The following is an 18,732-nucleotide window of genomic DNA, read 5'->3' as shown; positions in this document are numbered from 1 at the left end:
TCACAATCATGTATTGAAGAACTATGTGAATCCTACTATTTGTTGCACCCTATTAAATAATGATTAACATTTAGTTCTTAGAGTGTGTATTTTTATTTTAAAGCTGGAGTCCCATGAACAAGCACCTAATTATTCTCTAAAGGTGTTCTATTTTAAAATAATTCTGATTTATGCAATTTCCTGGATAAAGAACTGCCTTCACTCCTCTTCCCTTATTCTGTTTATCTGTTTTGATTTTTCTTGGTTTTTTTTTTTCTAGTCACCAGCTCCTTTTAGTAATATGAAGCAAAAAGACACTTTTTCAAACATCTCAAGAGCCTTATATTGAGGAAATCAGCTCCTTGCAGGATTCTAGAGGTATACTTTCCTCATTAAAAGTAGCAGACAGCTTGCTGACGAAGGTTCTAATAAGCAAATTAAAGCATTAATACCATGAGCTCAGGGTTTTGTACAACACAGCAAACCGTATGCCGCAGAACTTGGGATCTCTTTCCAGCTGTCAACTGCCAGGATCCCTGAGTTCCTGCTAATTGGCAACACACCAAGGCAAACAAGTCAGCTAATTCCAGAGCAGTGAACTGATTAACTTTGGGTGTGTATACATATTTATAAAGAGAGTGTTGCTTTTGTCTCAATAATCAAAACTAGGTTTAGTTTCAATTTTAAAAGTTGTGGACTACAAAACTAGTAATGGCACAAAAAACCCAACCCAGGCCTAATTCTTTCAAGTAAATGTTTGAAAGCTGTATTGATGTTAAAAATAGAGAATGTGTATGTATGTAGAAAACTGGGATTGATCAGTCATTGTATCATTCCTGTCTACTCATAAAAGCACCACAATTATCTTTCTACTATAAGATAAAGACATTTTACAATATAACATTTTCTGTACTTTAATCCTGAACAATCAGATTAAAATAGACTGGTTTTCAATTTTTTACCTCTTTAAATTCATATACTTTTATCAGAACACCATAAACTGAAAAAAAAAGTCTTTTTAGATCTATAACACCATAAAGTATTTCCTTTGATTCTTTTCAGTGTAAATACAAACGTTTGGATCGGCAGGTGCCACTTTCCCCTGTCATGTACCCTGAGCAGTCTCTTGGCTCCACAGGGGAGGAAGAGGGTTTGTTTGCAGGGTACAAGATCCTGTAGAGCAGCCAGGAAAGCAGCTCTACTCTATGACCAGAATTTTGTGATTTGGTAGAGAAAACAAACCTAAAGAAATCATAGAGCTGGGAAAGGAAAGCACATTGAAATGGTATGCTGCAGAGTGATGGCATTAGATGCTATGGATGGTGAAGACAATAATAAAGCAACTTCTGAGTTTATTTGTCTCCCATGCATGCCTGATCTCCTTACAAATCAGAATGTGCATCTAAGGATAGGCCCATGTCAAGGTCATCCTTTTTTAAGACCATGCTGAAAGAAACTGTGGTCTCTTTTCAATATAACAAAAGCACAAAGAGTTCTGGAAGCGGAAGCTGAAACTCCGTGTCTGGTTAATAGCAGCACTGTCTTCCATTTTAAAGCAGGAATAGGTATCTTGTATTTGTACTTCTGGTCCCATCATTTCTGCATTCCTGGTTTCAGTGTGGCTCAATTGGAAGAGAGAGCTGGAAAATGTTCTAGTAGTCTGCCTTGCTCTCCTGATGAAGGGAGCTATGATTTTAAACTCCCTGAAGATGGGAATGGCCTTGAGATTTGGCTTCCCAATTCCCAGCACAAATCAGTAGAATTCATCCTTGGTTAAAAGTAGAATTTTTGTGCTGATACATGGTCAACTATCACTGGTTTTTCTTATTTTTGAGAAAAAAACCCCAAAACCCTATTTTCCCCTCAGAGATGGACAATAATGTTTTAATCTATAGTTTGTCCTGGGTTTATTGGTCAGGTTCTCTATATATTTATTATTATGACTTCACAGTTTCAAATGAACTGCCTTGACCACAACTAAGTTTAAAGAGCTGGAAAGATTGGGGATATTGTTGTGTTATAGAACGGAAGATCTTATTCTAGTACTACCTCTCCATGACCTCCTTTATAATTTAGAGCAACTCCATACTAGCAAATAAACCTTCTGTGCCAAATCCTTGTTACTGTGAGTTTCCAAACAACCTTTCTTAAACACAGTTTCTTACTGGTAAAATGCTATACCTGCCAATTATTTTTAAGTGTTTTTTTTTTCTTCTTTTCCCCACCAAACTAGTCTTAATTTTATATGACATTCTCTTCCTGGAGGTCATTGTGTCCCTTCTGAACACTGTCCACACTCATTAAATTGAACCATTGTATAGGACAGAATGCTGCTATGGCTGCAGGCAGGAGCAGGAATCCTAAAATATATGTATTCAAATATTAAAAAATTATATGCAATATTTTCTGTTTCCTGAATAAGCAAATCAACAGAGGAAAGGGTTATGCTTATATAAAGTATCTCAGCTTGAGTGTGACAACATTAATTATCCACTGTAACATGCTGATTTATAATTATGAAATCAGTAATTTAATTGGCATCTAATGCAGTAAAAACATTCCTGCCACTGTCATTATCTGAGTGCCAGTGCTTGACGCTTTCAAACTTAGTTTAGCTGTCAGAAATTGTTATTCTGTTAAATGCATATACTTGCAAAACTGAAAACTATTTAACAAAAATGTTTTAAAAGGTGCTACTACATGACTGATGAAGGTGCCATCTACACATTTCAAACAAACCAGCCAACCTCACTGCTAGTCCTCAAACACTTCTCACTGTTGGTAGAAATAGCATTTATACTCCTTGGGAAGAGAAGCTGCCACAGAATCCCACCATTGATATTTGGATCACAGATTATGTCTATCTGAGTGGCAGAGCTTAATTCTTGGGTGTAACTTCATCTGTGGGTTTGTAGGTTTGTGATGGGTGGTATAAATGCACCCATCAAAAGCTGAGTGGCCACTTTGAATGAAGCACAGGTGAGCAGTACAAGAGCTGGAATCAGGTAAGCCAGCTCACTATACTCGAGGTACTATATGTTAAAGAGCCTGGGGACTAGTTTTGCTCCTACTAGTTCTTCACTCCTGAACTAGAGATCACAGCCAGAACAGCAGGCAGTTCTTCAACCTTGTAGACTTGGGTGAAGAGCCTGATCTTCACAGAGGGAGTCACACAAAGGAAATATATCAAAATAACCTTAACAGGACAGTGATCTGCATGAATGATGCTCTGTCAAAAGAAGAATCTAACTTAAAAACTGGGTACAGCAGGTGGTAGAAAGCAGAAAAGAGAATAAAAACCCAGTGCCGTAGTCAGTAAATCATTGTACAATGGTTTCTTAGCCTTGCTCTACATGACATATTGCGCCTGTGTAACTATTTCTGTGATGGAAGGGATTTCTTCTACTGAAATTGTTTTACATCTCCAGCTGCTAATGGGTCTGAAGTACTACCACTCTATGCAGTTCATTAAACCCAATGGGAATAGGCCTGGATAAGCTAGATATAACTGATGACATAACAACTTGAGCTGCTGAAATATTTAGGCATAATTTTCAGTTATTGCATACTGGACTATTTTGGCTTTGTAGCACAGTTGAAGTGCTGCAACTGCTGAGTGTGAACAAGACCATTTTCTCAGATCATTTTAGAAGAGTGTCAGTTCCTTAGAGAATATGTCATTTTGATATAAATAAAAGTATTCTACTAAAAGCTGCTAAGCTAAAGATAGATATAAGTATAACCAAGAAAAATATAGTATTACCAAGAGCATGGCCCATGAGGATTCCTGAAGGCAAATAACTTCACATTAAAAGTATCATGCTGTCAGATGTCTGTATATGGAGTAGGATTCAACTCATATTAACAAAAAGTTAAACAACAAACTTCAATGGGAATCCCTCTGCAACAGTGGAGACATGCATTTCCCTGGGATGATCCATCCATTCCCAAGGTAGTGTTGCACAGTCTCTGTGTTTTCTATCACAAAGGGCTTTCTACTTGCAATTCTACAGCCTGTCTTTCACTTGCAGCTCAATTCTCTCATTGAAGTCACAACAGAAGTGTTTTTGCATTTTCTTATGACTATATTTTCTCGTTGCTGTGTGAATGACCACCACCATTGTGAGAGTCACCCTTCTTCCATCCTTTCCCAACAGTTCGGTTACTCAGTGGACCAAATGGTACACATGAAGACAGCTTAACTGGTTGCAGCACCTGCTCCCAAAATGTGCTGCCATCAGCACTTAACAGCATTGTGCCCATAAAAGCTGACAGCTCGAGCATGTCTTGAAGACATCTTGAAGACAGTACAGGTACAACTGAAGCTTGTGTGCATGTGTGCTGGTAAAACACCTGATGCTGATGGAATCAGGACCTGAGCATGCTCAACTGTGGATCTTGTCACTTGTCCCCACTTTTCCGCAGGGAAATTTTTCATTTTCCCTTTTCTTTCTCTCCTGTTTTTATCTTTTCCCAAAAGCTACTCTGACTGCAATATATGCCACCAGCTATGGAGCCTGCTGATAAATCTCTGTGCATTTAAATCTGTCTCCTTTGTGCCAGAATAGGTGACTGATATCTTTCAAACACCTAATTTTCTGGCAGCTGGAGTTAGGTCAAACAAATCCCACCCTCAGGCAGTGCTAAGATGGAGGGAGCTGGCAGAAGCCCTTTCCTAACATCTGACTTTTAAATACTTGGCCTATGTGCAGAGTCCTGAAGACTGTGAGCAATTCACAGTAGCAAGAGGATTACAGCCAGTGCTGGTAGAATAACTTAGTTGTTCATGTTCGGTCTTTCCAATATTTCCTACAGCTTCAGCCTCACAAGCACTTTTAAGTATGTGGTAACATTAATAATCACAGAAGAATTGGAACTGTGAGAAGTAAACTGTCAAGTTTAGTACTTGTAAGTAAGACTCACAAGCTGCTTTGATCACTTTAAAGGTAATTAACTGGAACACAAAAAAGAAATAAATACAAAAAATATAATAAAAAACCAAAGTTATTATTTAGACAATTGAAAAAAAAAACCCAGGAAATGCAAAAGGATGTGGAATACTTAATTCAATTTCTTTGTGTATTTTTATTATCAATTGTCATCCCTAAGAAGATTCACAATGAGAGCATCATCCCAATTTTTAATCACTTTAAATACAGACTTGTGAAGTATTACACAATTACCTTTATTCTCCCATTTCTCCCATAAGAATTATAGAAAAATAACTGTTTTTAAAATAGCATGCTGCAATACATAATGGCCAAGTATTTATAAAATATTAACTGTTAGTGAGGCTCCTCAGAATAATGAATTGTTACCTATTGTCTAATGAAAATGAAGTCAATTCAAAGCAGTCACTGCTGCAGAGATACCCACCACAGCAGAGGCACAGTTTGTAATGAAAAACATTATGTCTTTAAAAGAATAAGAAAGAAATCTGAAATGAAAAAAGAAGTTTCAGTTTAAGTACACAAAACACAAAAGTCTTCTGTTAAGGCATTCTGAGAGATGCCTGACCCACCAGCCTTCCAAACCAGGCAGACAGTAAGTGAGACACAACAGAGCAAATTAGGAACACACAGACATAGTTATGTAGTTTCTGGAGCAGAGCTGATTCATATTCAGCCTGAGAGAAGCCTAGGGAAAAAGCTAGCCTGGCAGAAGTAGTCTGTCAAAACATTTGCTTACTCATTTTGCTATTAGATGTAATCCATGATTGAACATTAAGTAGTTTGCTCGAGACAACTCAGTGTTGAGAGTGCTCATAACTTTTTGTGAGTGTCCTAATGTGCTTTTCCTAAAGAACTAGCTTCTAGGAGTTATTTTTACTTAATTGTTGAGTTACGATCGTTAGGCATATTTCTGGCCTCAATAGCTGTGCTAAATTTTGAAAATATTATCAGATGGTATAAAACCAGAAGGCAAATAACAAGTGCAAGTGTTGTTGGCTTGTTTGGACTTATTTTTACATTGTGATTTTTGAGCAGCAAGGATTAAGCACATGCTTATATGTTTTGCTAAACTTGAGTTGATGTCTGGTGTAAAACAGAGAAGAGAAGAGAAGAGGAGTGAATAGGAGACAAGTAGGACTTAAGGCTTGAAAAATAAGGGCTTTCTGGAATTGGGACTTGATCTGCCTTTTGTATGAGCTAATTTAGATTCTACTTTGCTAAAACACAACTGAGCAACATATTAATTTATTCAAGGTGTTTGAAAGTAATTAGTGAACAAGACAAGAAATAAAATTAATCAATGTTACAATATAGTATGTGTCTGGAAAAAAATCTACAAAGTATATAGGGAAAAAGTAGCCTTCATATATATTAAAGAAAACTCACTTCACATAACTAGTAAATGTCAGTTAAAGCCAAGGGAAATATGTACCATGTTCAACAGTATTAAAACTGACATAACATGAATGATTGTCAAAAACTGATGGTATCTGGCAATGTTAAGAAATATTAAATAGGCAAGAGATTTTTTTATACTGTTTTACCATTTTTGACAGTTTATATACCTAGAATGAAGGTTCATTTATAGTTGCAAAAATGCAACCTATTCAGTTTTGTTTCATATTCTCTGATTCACTTGAGCAGCTATGAAAAGATAATTTGGGCTCAAATGAAGGCTTTTGTAATTGCTGTCAGCTTGGCCAAATACTGTTTTGAGCAATCTGGACAAAAAATCTCACAGTATACTTGGTTCAACACAAAATTAATAAAGGCAACTGAAAGCAAAAGCTGCTTCTTACAAGGGGAGGGCAAGTGAAGGAACCTGCTATTTTCACATATTTTTTTCATCTTTCTCTCCTGTTAAGACTAAAATCCATTAATTTTGATCTACAAGTTTCATTTGCATGAATGGGTGCCTCCAGGAATTAGTCTGTGTCTTAAATACCAGTTTTTTAAATGAAAAACAGAGTCTTTGACACTGAGTGTTGGCTTAACCCTCATAGACTTGGGGCTATGTGAACACAGCAAGTTGTTCTCTTCCATGTATATTTAATAAAATATGGTTGATTGTCACTTCCTCTTTTAGCCAAGTGACACACAGTTTCTGTTTTCCAAAAACCAATCCTGCTTCTTTATTCCACCATCCCCATCTTCTCACATGCCAGTTTCTATTCTATGAGATGAATGGCACTCAGGAGGGAAGCAATGGTATCAAAACTCCAATTCTGTGTCTTAAATTCGTTTATATAATTTTATTTGACTGTTAGGACCAACATTGTCTTAGTATTTATGGAAGATATATCTATCTGAAAAAGAACTTGTAGCTACATAAAAGAGGACTGGAACCAAAAAGTCCAAATTTCCCACACTTTGCCTCCCTTATGGAAGATAGAAATTTTGGCAGACTATAAAAAATTGAAGTATTTTATTAACCAAAGAAAGTTTTAGCAAGAGAGAAATGTTTGGAAGATGTTGCTGTATTGTCTGAAGCTGCATGTGAACTTCAAAACAGAAATTCTCAAGAATATGCACTATAAATATGCACACTGGAATGAGAAAAAGAAATTGAAATCCACAAGGCCATTCAGAGCCACTGCTTCTGCTGTCAGAATTAATGCTTTTTTTCTTTCTTCCCTAAGAGTTGATTTCTAACACTGTACAGCACCAGAGGCTTCCATCAATGTGATGAAAAAAGAAGCTATTCCAAGACCCAAATCTTACAGTGCCATTCTCAGAGTTGTATCTACAAGATCGCATTCTTCAAATTAAATGTTTTCTGATAACTTTTGCATTACAATATCTTTTTTTTTCCCAAAACACATCAGTCTGAACACCAACAATCCTTGAAAGGAAAGCAAATACAATCATATCATTTTGAAAACACACACACACACACACACATACACACGTACACATACACATAAAAAACATTCACAAAATCCACAGATATTTAAGAAGTAAAGAAAAAGGTAAAGCCAAAGCTGCAAGAGTTGTAAGAATGTGAACAGAGCACCTCACATCAAAGGAATATTTGTGTAGTGTTCTTCTGCTGCACTCAGATACATGAGATAAGACCTATGTGTCACATCCTCTGGGAGAGGGATATGGTTGAGTCACTAAGGCAGGATGCAGAGGGCAACTGGCCCCACATCTCCCTGTGCCATTCCAGAGCAGCTGTACCACTCCTGGTATACAGCCCTGAACAGAGCCATAGAGACATCTCAGCTCACCTGGCATTGATGAATCTCAGCAGTTTTTGCTGAAAGAGCAGCTCAGTCTGCACTTTCCTTTGTAGCTTTTTCCATCCATTTTTGTCTGTCAGGAACCTAAAATATTATCCACTGAAACATCCAATTTTACTGATGCGTAAGCCTTTGTTATCTGGGTGACTTAATAGGACTGCCTAAAAACTAGAGAGTTTTATTTGGAACAGCACTTCTTATTTTGCAGCCAGGACACATCACTGAAAACACCTTTAGCAATTCCAATTTTCCCCAAATTCCTTCCAGGAGGCCAGAAATCACCACAGTACCTTGCATTTACAACACAGGAAGACATAAAAATATTCCTCCAGATAACATACCAGTGCATGCAACAGTGTATAAATAAATAAACAAATAAACACACATAAATAAAACATTATAAATAAACATTATAAATAAACAATGTTAACATTATAAATAAACAGTGTTAACATTGTTTATTTTTTGCTCAGCAAAATGACCTTTCTTACCCTAAAGAAGGTATCCAGAAACTGCAGTAAAGTTGGCAGACAGTTCTGAGGAGAGGTTGCATAGCTGGGGTCTCCAAACTAAATTAATTTTGTCCCAGGTTTAATTAATAAATGCAGTTTGTATGGGAAGACAGGAGGCAAAAAAAGTGCTTTCAACATTACCTGTCTTAGAGAGGTAAGAATTTTGAGGCAATGTGCTCTAATGGGGTCTGGTTTATGTGCATCTCTTCAGTTACATAATGACAGCCTTTAGTTATCTGACTCACATCCTACCTCTCAGTGTTAGGTATGAATCAAATCCATCCCTGGTCAGAACGAATTATCCTTTGTCACTGGAACACCATCTGATGGAACAAGAATTATATAAACTTTCATTTTAGGCAGTTTCATTTTTTTCTCTCAGTGGCAAAAAAATATCTTTTAAAGTTGAAAGCAGAATTAATTATGAATTTACTCGTTCATGTAGAATAATCTGTCTTTAAAATAGCTCAGCATTGAAATTGCCTCAAAGGCAGAAACATCTGCTGCAGAGCAGAAGCACATACACCCTGGCTAAAAACAGAAACCTGAGATTTTACTGTTTATCAGCTTTGCCATTGCTTCCACTTAATATTGGTGCCCAATTGCATTGCAAGCACGATAGAAGTTTAATGATTACTCTGAGTGGCACCTAAAACAGAAAATGCAGGGAGGATGAGTATGTGAAAGCAGAAAACCAATGTCAAAATGCATTCACGTAAAATGTTACAGTCCTAAGAAACCTGCCTCTTCAGCACAAAAAGCTCATGCATACATAGATCTCAGAAGGATTGTATTCAAGAAACAGATGGAAGTTTGCATATTTTTCAAAATGAAAAGTGAAGAAAAGGAAATAGCCTGCAGAGAGCCAGCCAGTCCAGATCGCTCACCAGTAGCTTACCATTCAGGGACTAGGAGGGCAGGGAAGGAAAAAAAACCAAAAACAACAGTGAGCAAAATTTGTTCACCACAATAGACTGTAGTATTTGACACTGGGATTATTAATTTCCCTTTACAAGAAGGAAGGAAAGCTCATTGTGCTGGGGTGAGACACTAGCTGTGCAACTGAATAGTGCTTGCAGTAATGACTAATAGCTAAAAGGAGCCTGCAGCAGGGAGCAAGTGTGTTACACAGCCTCTTGCCTTGAAACAGCAGCTGGGCTGATTTTGAGAGAGTAGAACTTCAGCAGAGCCTTTCATACCAATAAGGAAATGCACAGGAGCAAGTAAACACACAAATACACCACCTATGACCATTCCCCACTCCTTGGAGGTCAGTGGGTGCCTGTGGATCTCTGGGAAGCTTTGAAGCTCTGCCTGTGTACTGCCCCGAGCCAGTAGCTCCCAGCTGTGTTTTCACCATGAATGGAGCAGTGGGGACTTGTTCTCCTCACAGAGGCTTCTGTTCCTCATGGTTTCCAACCCTGCCCACAGTAACACAGGGTGAAGGCAGGTTCACCAGGCAACAGTTCTTGTGTTGGACAGACTCACTGGGAATTCATTGCTGTTTGCTGTTCCAACCTCCTGCAAAAACACACCTGGTAGAAGCTCTGTTATTATAGCTTTCAGCACACATGCACAGGCATGTTATAAACAGCCTCTGATTTTCTGGGGTAATTTCTGGAGGGCCTCAGAAAATGGAAAAAACATGAAGAACACAGATGATGTGTAAGTATACATATTCAAAAAGTAGGTGAGAAAGCAACAAGACAGTGAACTTAAGGGAAATGTAAAAACACAGTTTTGACTGTGCACGACAGACATCCTAACTGATGTGAAAATGGCTAGTGATGTTAACTGTACCACAGGTGACATGATGCTCTGTATTGTAAAACAAAGCCTCGTGTCACCTGTGGTACAGTTAATTCCCAAGCCACATAAATTCCCTATTCAAAAGCAAATTTATTGACTTCTTTAAATTATTGGCTTACAATCAGGGCTCCATAACGTATCTTTTCTGATAGCTGTAAAGTATTGCAACTATCCTTCTCTCTCCCTGTACACAATAAAGGAGAGAAAAGAAGAGAAAATAAAATTTAAAAAAAACCTCTCTTGCATACCCGAATATCAGAGTCTTATTTTGCCTCTGATAACAAACAGGAAAATCCATATAAAATTAGTCTTATTGTGATGTGCACCTGAGAAGCAGACAGCAGAATTTTTTAGCATAATAACTCACTGTTAGATTTCCACTTTCCATGCATCAGTGACAGAGAAGAGAAGAAACCACATCTGTGTTTTTTAAATAGCTGCAAACTTAGAAAACCCCTTCTAGAAATAGGGAAATCCAAGGTCCCAGAAGGACAGAGTAGAAAAGAGCTTGTCTGAAGCATTTTAGCCACTGATTTAGTTCTGGCTGTGTTAACTGCTGACTCTATTAAATCAGCTAAAATGACCACCAGTATGGTCCTAGCCCATCACTGGTTAAGAGATTAAAGAGACTTGGATGTCCCTGGCTCTTCAGCCTGCAGAAGAGCTCCACTGCCTTTACAAAAGAATGAATGCAGTTCATGCAAGTGGAAATGAATAGAGAATGGTCATATTTAGCAGTGGATTTATACAACCCACTGCCTGATAAGCTGGAAATCAAGTTCAATTCAAGTGCAACCGTTTTAAAATTCAGAAAACCGTCCTTGGAAAAATCACTCATAAAGGATTTAAGCAGCAATCAAATAACAGGCTGTGGTACTGAGCCCATAATGGCAAAACAAACACCACAGAGGAAACATACTGAAAAGCTACAATAACTGATAAGATGGAGTCACTGTTTGGTTTTTTCCCTCTCTTGTTTTTCCATTGCGTCTTCTGGACAAAGAAAGCAGAAAGCCCTCGCCAAGGAGTTCCCCTGTGTCACAGTTAGCTCAAGTGCTTTCCCCAAGTCCCACTGGTGTAAAGGAACATATTGGCAGGGAAGGGACATGGTTATACTGTTCTGGCAAACTCCATCTGGCATATATGTCCCAGGGGTGCTGCAGACAGCTGGCATTAGTTTTAATAGTCGGATTCAAATCTTTCTCTGGATCAATGTGTACAAATCAGACCTGTAACTCTGTTTGTTGCTGTGTTCCTGCATGAGGCAGGCTTTGCCACAACTGGAAAACACAGAGTTTTCTTATTTGTTCATTTTTAAACCCAGAATATTATCCACTTAAACACCAGTCACTCAGCATCATCTTCCCATTTTTGTTGTTCTTCTAGCAGAGAAAACAGAGTTTAAAGCCCTTTAAAGGGAATCTATCTCAATCTGTCCTAATCTGCTGAAAAAGAAACCATTATAACCATAGCTCAATCCCTACAAACTCAGGATATTGAACTCTCCTAACAAAAAGATCAAGTCAGTTAAAATGAATCTCTTCTTCTGCTGGCAGTAGTGAATACTGACAACAGACTGGATCAAATGTCCCTACAAGGTTCTCCATAAACAAAATCTGGCTGAAATTATAGCTGAAGAATCTGTGTGCTATCTTAAAAATTTAAATAAAGAAAAAATTTTTAAAAAGCTAAAGCTGTTACTTCCTTCTTTTTCACAGTTATCCTGAATGAGTACTTTAAAAATTAATTTAATTAATTATTTTAATTAATTTGATAATCTAAATACTTATCAATACTAGAGCAAGGAGTCTAATAATATGTATGAAAATAGGTGTTCAGGGCAGACCGTATCATAATTCAAGTCTGTGGTACAATACCACAGAAACCTGGGCTACATAAATGGCTAAAAATGGTAATGGTGATTTAAAAAGATGCTTATTATCTATTACTGAGGAATTTTACTAGCAGGAAGAAGCATAGCAGCCAAAAGACTTCTTTCAGAGCCCTACATCAGGAACCAATAAACTGTCACCCCAATACTACAGACATTAATCCTTGAGAACAGTCCCATTGAAATTCAAAACCTCAAATGTTCTTTTTGAATTATTCTTAAAAAGGTTTTGGTTTTTTGGGTTTTTTTTTAGAAAAAGCAACTTTGAAATCATTCCAATATCTAAAACCATTGTAGGACAAAATTGCTGCTTCCATATAAAATTCATTCTATCAGAAGAGTATTCAAAATTGTCTTTTGAAGTTTAAAAAATGCCTTCATTTATGTAAAAATTTGCTAATAGTAAGAATAATGATACTTAACTGGGTAGCAAAAATATTTTTTAAAACAAGTGTTGGGTTTCCCTTCATGCTGTTTTAAGTGACTATTATTCTCTTAACAGTTACATATCAGAGCAGCACCAATTGAGCATTAATTCTAATTCTTTCATGACTCAGCTACTTAATCTGAAATTAGTGTCAAATGTTTTTCTAGCAACAAATATGGGTTTGTTTGAGCAGTTTCTATGTGGCATCATATATCCAAATGAGGCAATTCTATTACTTTACATTTTAAAATATGATCAAAAGGGTAATTGGTCTTGGAAAAAAAAAAAACCCAAATGCCAAAATACTCCCTCTTCTCCAATCCAATTTTTCTTCTCTCATGGCTATGTGGGAAGCTGTTCAAATTTTACTCTCTAAGGAAACAAATAAAAGAATGAGATAGCTTTTTAGATCTGTCTGCTGTGGCAGGACAAAGGAGATACAGATTTTTGATGGTATGTTTCTTCCATTATCCATATACAAAATATTCTGGTTTATGTAACAGAACATTTTATCCCTCTCTGAGACACTGCTTTGAGTGAGACACTTGAACTGTCTCTCAGCCACCAATGTAGTACTTTTCTGATATATCCATCAAAACTTCATTGAACAAACTGAGATTGAAGGGGGTGAGAGTGTGTGTGTGTAAACTTTAAAAATTGAGTGAGGGGAGAGAGAAAGAATGAGAGATTGGCATAATGTAGTCAAGAGTGGAAAAAGAGGTATCTTTCATAAAAGTGGTGCCCAGAAGGTATCAAACTTGACTAATGACACTTCCTTCTTTGAATTGCAAAGGCATTTGAAGCAACCTTAACATTAGTTTGTTTCATTAATATATATTCAAATAATCTCTGTGCTTATCCCAAATTTTGTCAGTTTTTTTCCCCTAGATAAATAAAGTAATTTTGACAGGACTAAGGTAGACATTGCAATGCGAAAACTTAAATTGTAATAGTTGTGATCAAATTCCCTTGCCTTTGCTGGAAACATTTTCATTGACCTTGGTGAGCTTTGACTGAGATCTAAAGGAGATTATTAAAGTATTTTGATTCAAAATCTAGCTAGAATGTGGAAGATTAAGGGACAGGTTTGTAGCTGCTATAAAGTTTCATAGCTCTATTGACTTTGAGAATGTTTAAATAATTTATACTAGCAGAAGATTTGCCTTCAAAATTCACAAACAACTTTCATTTCCCTTCTATTATCTTCCACACTGTACATACCACATTTTGGTGAGTAAATATGAATGTATGGTCAGTACTTTGACTTTTATTTTTTTATTATCAGCTCTTGGAAGATGAATAAGTTGTGTCCCCATTGATTTCCTGCTGTTCTGTATGTGGAGCGGATAATAAATCTATATCACATCAAGTCTGCTTTAGAAAAAAATGCACTCTGGATCTTAGAGCACATAATTAGGTCAAAAAGGCAGCCTAGGTAGCTGGTTTGTCTGGAATCAAAGAGACTATCTGGAAACAAATTGAGTATAGCTTGTAGACATTTTCACAGACACGATGACTGAGAATTTCAAATTTGTATATATTTTAGTAAATCCATAAGTAATAAAGAAAGTAATTTGGGGATTTTTTTTTTTTGAGAGACAAAATCCAAAACTTTTGATTGCTATGAGTTACTGGTGTAGGAAACAAAGAGCTCTTTTTTATCTCAACAGAGAGGAAAGATTTGAGTGTGCTGGTAGGGAAAGATTATGAAGTTGGGAAGCATGCAGGTTTTTACCAGAATCATAAAATAGCTTAGATTTAAAAAGACCTATGGAGGTCACCTGGTTTGACTTCCTGCTCAAAGCAGGGCCACTGTTAGATTTAGATCTTACTTTGAATTTAGATCATGCTACTGAGGGTAATATGGTGTCAAGTTTTAAATATCATCAGAGAAGAAACCTCTCCCAGCTTCCCTGGGCAGTCTCTCAACAGGCTTGACCCTTGTTACTCTAAAAGGATCAAAAAATTGTGTTCAAGTATTTAACTGAAATATCAATTATTATAACTCATGCCCTTTTGTTTTGCATCTTTCAGAGGAGCCTGGCTCTACCTTTCCTTCTATCAGCCTTTCCATATACCTCATGTGCTTCATCTCCTTTATCATTTTGGTGGTCATCCTCTGGTCTTGTTCTACCATGTCAACATCTTTCATGTGTTGGGAACCCAAAACTGGACACCTTTCTCCAGATGAAGTCTCACAAGCACCAACATGAGGGACAGGGTCACTTTACTTGAGTGACTGCAAATAACTTGGTAATAGAGTTTAGCCTTCATTGCTGCAACAGCACAGAGCTGACTCAAGCAGCACATTGCTGCCCATCCTCAAAAATAACCCAGGGCTAATCTTTTAAGTGTCAGGGACTGACTTTTAGGATGTCCCTTCCAGGTTCATTAGACATGGCTGAGTAAATATCTTCCCAGGTTCCAGCTTGACCTCTAGTCAGACTTTTTGCTTGTGGAAGGGCTGTTGCTTAAAAAGAAGGGTGAAAAAAAGATTGTCTATTAAAAAGTTGTCTATTGCTGAGCTTGCTTAGCTGCTGTTTTAGCTTTTGTTGTGAAAGTTTAAAAAAAGATAGGTGTTGAAATGCCTTTGAGATATACCTACATTTTAAAGACTGTGGAAAGCTAGACATTAAAACAACCATCGATTATTAATTGTGCAATAAATGGCTTTATTTTCCACCATATGGGTAATGAGGTTTCTCAAAGGGATAGGGAAATGTATTGTCAGTAACACGTTCAGGATACTCATACAGGCACTGGAACTTGGATGAGCACTGATATTAATAAATATCTGGAAATACAGATTGTACCACACCTGTACAAGCTACATAAGGCTAACTAATTAAATAGATTTTTTTTCATTTCTATTAAGTGTTCACATAGCATCTAAGTAAAATTGAGTTCTTCCACCTCTGTATGATGAGATAAAAACGTTTATTTCGGGTAGGAGTGCTACTTCTGTTATCTGTGCCTTTGTCACCTTGAGACAAGGCTGCCAAAACAGAGCCTGTGTGAAATCACATATTTGTGAAATCATTTTGAAGCTAAAACATGTTGTGAATGCCATTTCATGAATATTATGGGGCAAATCCTAATGTGAACACACAATTATAATAGTTCAAAAAATACACTGGCTGTTAATTTAAGAGATGCATTTGAACTTTTAATGTCTTTATTATTTAGGTCTAGGTAAACTGTCTCTTTCTCTAGAAATTGTGCATAGATCTAGGACAGTGTGAGTCAGTTAAAGCTGAGCTATATATCAACAACATTTGTATTAAAACTGCTCAGTCTTGGACTCACTATTCAGTTATGGTTTTTTACCACACAAAATTATGCGGTTTTTTAAACTGTGGAAATATTATCAAAGACATAATTTATGTCATACATAGAAAATTTTTAGAAAATTTTCTATTTTTACCAAGCCAATCTGTTCAATGTGGAGATGACTTATGCAATTGTCTTTTAAATTTTTAAAAATAATTAATTACTTTAAAAAATATCTTCTTTTTTTAATCTTTAAACTTTGTTAGATTCTAAATGACAATGAGAATGATCTAGTCAAGTTAGAAATGCCTCTGGTTTACACACAAATATTTGCAAACCTATGGCTTGTAGACCTGCTGGTCTTTCCACCACAGTGGAAATCAGGGTGAAATTCATAACCTGATCTGAGGCTCATTAAACTTCTCATTTCAAGTCTTTGAAGTTGTCTAGTTCAAGAGCTTTAGGCTGGCTTTATAAAGGAGATTGTTTCTAAAAAACAAATCTTTGCACTAACATACTTGTAACAGGAAACGGCCAGCCATCTGAGCTATGACAAATATCAGCAGAAGACTATTTATAATATTATTTCCTTTGTTGGAGTGTTTTAGTATTAGTAGAATCACTTTCGGCTCTCCGTACATAAAGGCCACTGATACAGAAGAGTCTCAGGGAACAAGCACCTCTCCTGACAGCTCCCAGCAGGCAGATGCTCAAAGGACAGGGAAAAGAATGGAAAGTAAAGTACTTTGACTCCAACAGGCTACTCTTTACATTAATATAAATTATTAAAGCTGCAGGTGTCCCTTGAGAATTGGAAGACTAAACTGGGTTTTTGTAAGCTCCACTGTTTCACTTCCCACAGAAGAAATAGGAGATATCAATGACTTGCATTAACATAACCAGTGAAAATTTCTACTGCATTAGTCTTTACCTTTTAAAAATACAACCACATTACAGAAAATGGTATAAAAATTAGTTGCTGCAGTAGCTAAAAGAAAGCTTTCATAAGAAAGCACAAATCTAGCCTATTTTACAAACTTTCTAATCTCAAGACAATGTTGCTATACTATACAAAAATTTTAAACATAATTTCTTACCTTGTAAGTCTTTTGTTCCTCATTTTACTGTGGGATCCCTCTCAATGCAAGTACACAGCAATTAAGCATCAGCATTTTCCATTCTGCTTATCTGACAACAACACACCTGGTCTGAAATCTGTAAACCCAGTCACCCACCAACCCACTGTCTCGCCTGAGCTGAGTCACAAGAATTCAAACTTGTCTTTTTTTTGCATCAGCAGCAGACAGACTATATCGATGGAAACAAACAGCTGCTGATTTGTCACTGACCCCAGGGAGAATACAGAGAAATTTGATTCAGTCTCTATAGTCTCCTGACTCTGAAACCTTGTTAAAGGTTTGCACAGATGCATATTACATAATCTCTTGGGTAGGGCATGTGTTTGCAAGATCATTTTTGAGATGTTCCAAGCTTTGGCCGAAGATAAAATACTGAGGAGATCTGTTCTTTAACTTCAAATTAGTAATTAGTGTTGTTTACAAACACTGCATGCATGGTCTTCTTTAAAACAGCAGAAGGGAAAGCTGTGAAAACAGAAACTGGCTAGGCTGAACACACTATCTATGGCACTCTAGGCTTAATAATACTGGGGATCTCTGAGCCCTCAGTAAAATGTGTGGATATTGAGATTCTCTAGTGCAAGGTCCAGGACTTTGGTGTTGCTTATTTCTGCCCCCCCCCACCCCCAAAGCTTTGTTTGGCTTTTGTTTGTTTGTGGCTTAGTTTGGTAATTCTATATTACAGTTTGGGATGTTTTAGTAGTAGTAAGCACATGTTCTTTTATTGGTATACTAATTCCAATAACATTTTAAAATATGAAACCTCTCTTTTTAATCTTTTCCAAGCTGTTTTAAGCATAATTTTGAATGAAATAAGGAACTGCTTTCTCCTGTTAGAGACTCTTACATACACCAGCACCAATAATATCTGACCCCTTAATTTATGCCTTACTTGGTTCTTTCTGATTTGATGCCTTTGTCAGCTGTGAGGTTTTCACTTATCCAATAGATCACACAACACCTGAAATTCAATGTACCCTGGAAACAAACATACTAGAAAATGCAGCTCTTGGAGTGTAGAATACAACAAAGTTTATTTCAAGTGGCACACTCAGATATAGTTGAAAACTGCCAAATTTCTAATGTGTAAAACTTTGAACACTTTTTCTGCTAAATCTAACAGGATAATCTAACTGTATTTAAAGATCAATAGCGTAAAAACTTCCTATAGGGAGGACAGGTGGCTAGAGGTAATTTCAATTCCAAAACTTTACAAACCCCAGAATACTTAAAAGTTTTGGATTTCCATTCCCTCAATGATTAGGAAAAAAAAAAAAAAAAACAGAGTAATAGGGATTACTATTCATAGAGAGCACCAACTGTTGTTCATAGTCTTAGGAGAAATCAAGGACTTACAACAATCTCTGCAATGCACAATTTGCTCGACTCTCTTTCATTGGAAGAAAAGTACAATTTGCTTCAGAATTTGTGACTCTTTATCATAATTAATTTATTGCTTTGCATTCCATATAGAAGTAAAACCTGCCCAAGTAATTTCTATGAGTATGTTA

General features: G+C 36.7%; 1 protein-coding gene across 3 annotated transcripts in view; it reads right to left on the bottom strand.

Annotated features, from left to right (window-relative positions):
* HS3ST5 (heparan sulfate-glucosamine 3-sulfotransferase 5) overlaps positions 1-18,732 on the bottom strand; it is a 192,459-nt gene that overhangs the window by 111,739 nt on the left and 61,988 nt on the right. Inside the window, exon 1 of one of the 3 annotated variants that reach the window (XM_066545803.1) lies at positions 8,938-8,955. The exons of the other annotated variants lie outside the window; for them this stretch is intronic. The gene's annotated coding sequence lies outside the window, so the exon portion shown is untranslated. Of the gene's footprint in view, positions 1-8,937; positions 8,956-18,732 lie in introns of those variants that run through there. 3 annotated transcript variants of the gene reach the window in all.

This window comes from Molothrus aeneus, chromosome 3, assembly GCF_037042795.1.
Source record: "Molothrus aeneus isolate 106 chromosome 3, BPBGC_Maene_1.0, whole genome shotgun sequence".
Lineage (NCBI taxonomy): Eukaryota > Metazoa > Chordata > Aves > Passeriformes > Icteridae > Molothrus > Molothrus aeneus.
The sequence above is the reverse complement of the archived record's forward strand: the minus strand, read 5'-3'. Positions and strand labels throughout refer to the sequence as shown.